This window comes from Ceratotherium simum, chromosome 1, assembly GCF_057802395.1.
Source record: "Ceratotherium simum simum isolate JZ-2026a chromosome 1, ASM5780239v1, whole genome shotgun sequence".
Lineage (NCBI taxonomy): Eukaryota > Metazoa > Chordata > Mammalia > Perissodactyla > Rhinocerotidae > Ceratotherium > Ceratotherium simum.
This window is the reverse complement of record NC_141900.1, coordinates 108,146,848-108,150,129: the sequence shown is the minus strand read 5'-3', so window position 1 is coordinate 108,150,129 and position 3,282 is coordinate 108,146,848.

The following is a 3,282-nucleotide window of genomic DNA, read 5'->3' as shown; positions in this document are numbered from 1 at the left end:
AGTGTTGTTCTTTTAGAAGCCTGAACCAGATCTTGTCTCCTTAACACCCTCCACGTCCCCTCACCGCCTTTCAGGTAAAGTCCAGCACCCTTCACGCGGCTGGTAAGGCCCTTCCCGCGCTGCCACCTGCTTTATTCTGGGTCCTCCCTCCCCTCCTCTCCGTTTCTCTGCCCAGACGCCGGCTCCTCCCCACCTCCTCGCCTCACTCACCCCCAAACAGGCTTCCACCTTGATTTCCCTCTGTCCTGGAGGCCTTCCCACCCCAACCCAGGACAGGGCCCACCGCAGGCCATGGTTTTGACTGGCTGATTCAAAAGACACAGTGTGAGGAGGCCCACGCCCTTGCCTATTCCAGAAGAGAATTCCAGGGCTGTGCGGCCTAAACCATCAGACAGGGTGACATCGTGAGGGGGTTTGCTCTTGAAGATGCAGAGGCCCCCACTCCGTGCTCGCAGCTGTGGAGCGAGGGGTCCACCCACCCAGACGCCTGCTGGTTTCACGGCATCCCTTGGCCCTTCCCATAAGGACTCTCGGCCAGGCTCCTGAAGACACAGCCTGGCTAGAAGAGCCGCGGAACCTCGCTGGGGCCTCCTGAGCAGAAGGGGGAGGGCGGAAGGTCCAGAGAGGAGCGGGCAGAACCCCATCTGTGTCATCACAGGGGTGGCGACCATTCTGCAGTTAATGGGAGGCAGAGCCGTGCGACACTCGGGTAGAGCACAGGGCAGATGCAGGACAGCAGAGGCACAGCCCGGGGGGGCTACGGTGCCAGAGGGGAGCTTGAGTCCCACCGATGCCTCTGGTTGGTCACCTCTTTTAAAGACGTGCTTTAATACATCACCTAGTTCCATTCTTTAGAGAACAGTTTGTCAACAGCGGTACGCGGTACAATGGAACGCCGGCGGCAACAGAAACACCGACTCGGAAGATGCCCCATGTTGTGTGTTACATCTGAACGGGCACGGCAGGGCGGTGTGCATGTAGATTTTGTTACTTACACTAAGTAACGCATCACCTATACATAAATGCATAGCTAAAGTATGTGCAGGTGTGTGTTAACCCTGTGGGCTGTGTCTACACACGTGCGAGCCTGTGCCACCTTGCTGAAGTGCCCACAGGGACAGGCACCAGCTTTGTGGGACGGGAGCGGAGGGAAGGGAAAGGTCTTCAGCTTCTACTCGTGATCCTTTTGTGAGGACTTTAGTCCCCAACAATGAGAATGTATTTCTTTAGTATTTTTTAATCAATAAAACAAATTTTATACCAAAAAATAGATCAATATTATTTCATTTACATTATCTGAAAAAAAACACAAACCATGACCAGCTAGAATATGGAGCTCCTGAAGTGCTCACAGCTGTCCAGTGTAAACCAGGAAACTGCTTTGAAGATCAGTGTGCAGAAAACGCGTGTGGCCTTCCACACAGCACTCCCGCCCTCAGATGATATCCTAGAAAAATTACCAAACAATGTTCCCAAAAACGAATGACAAAAATGTCCATCCTGCGTTGTCTGAAATCCACACTTCCATGAAGAGAAGGAGGGGTCCACAGACGGTGGTGGACCCGTATGGTGGCGTATTCTCCGGCAATGAGCTGGAAAAGGAGAGAACTACCCTCCCTGACCACAGAGGCGAGTCTCAAATCAGGATATCTAGAGGAGAAGTGGAGCTGAAGAACTCTGGCTAGGAACAGAATGAGAACATCGACATAAAATTTTAAAAACATGCAAAACCATATTGCCCATTATTTATAGATACATTCATACGTAGGAAAATTAAAAAGGCAACCGTGGGAAGGTCACACACAAACTCAGAATTTGCTCTGAGCTCAGAAAGGCTCGACTTCAATTATATCTGTAAAACTCACTTTCTTTAGCTGAGGAGGATGCCCCTTATATTTTTAGCTATATTTGTCATGTCTGAAATATTCTATAATTTAAAAAGTTTGTTCAAGAAATAGCTATTGACAAATTCATATAGACAGGAAGTAGAACGGAGGGTGCCAGGGGCCGTGTGTCCTGGGGACTGAGATGAAGTTGGAAGTAATGAAAAGGTTTGGGTATAGAGAGAGGTGATGGTTACTCAATATATTGTGAATGTATTCAATGCCACTAATTCTACAGTTACAAATGGTTAAAATGATAACACCCTGCTATGTACATTTTACCACAATGAACAAAGGAGAGACAGCCATTGAACACTCACTGCACTGTGTGCTAAAGATACAGAGTGAGATGCAGTCCGTGTTCTTGAGATGCAAAAAAAAGAAAGATCTTACAACCCACACACCCTTCCAGAAGCCATCTAAGGCAGATCATGGACCGAGCCTTTGCCTGCAGTGCTGACAGGCAAACACAGGACGGAGAAGGCGTCCACCCAGCCGGGCCCCGCCATGTCACTCCCTGAGGACACGCATCTGGTCACATCCAGAGACGCGCTGGGGAAAAGCACCCAGCAGTGGCCAAACCCCACCCCCACATGAGGTCCTGGGTGGAGGTGACGCTGTGACAGCCAGCACCATCAAGGCCACCAGCGTGTGTCTCCCTCCCCATCCAGAGTGGCTCAGTGGTGGAAGGGAAGTCCCCGGAGGAGTCAGGCCACTGCTGGCCACAAGGGAACAAGGAGGTAGAGGTCTGCGGGGGTGGGGGAGGGAGCACTGAGCCTTCAAGAGAAACCCTTGTGGACGGGCTCCAGGTGGCCTTGCTGCCCGGCTCACCCCTTCTCCCTGAGCTGCGCTGGGATCCAGGCTGGAAGTCAAGACAGTCCGACAGTAAACAGCTAGACTGCACAAGGTGGCTCCCACACAGTGGCCTGAAAGGTGCCATCTAAAGGACCACCCACCGAAACCGTCCTCTCGGGCCACACTCCCTGGTGTGTCCCCACCAGCACCCGACATGGCACACGTGCAACGCCGGGCCATTGCTGAGCCTTGCTCTAAGTCAGCACGGCACTAAGTCCCTGTGGATGCTAGGCCACTAACCCTCAGGAGAACCTGGCAAGGTGGGTGTTATATCTCCCCATTTCACAGATGAGGCAAACAAAGTCACCCACTAGGACACGGGGCACGGGGATCTGAACCCCGACAGCCCCGTTCCGGAGCCCATACCTTTGACCACAGCACGTGCTGGCTCTCGATAACATTTATGGAAAGAAAAAGTGAATTTGTTGTCTGGGCTGAGGCACCATTTCCCCAAAGTTCCCCCTGTTTCTATAAAAACAAGTCTGGAGAGAGACATACATTATTCTCTTTTCCTGTCACCACCACGCTAATGTGTAAGTAATTC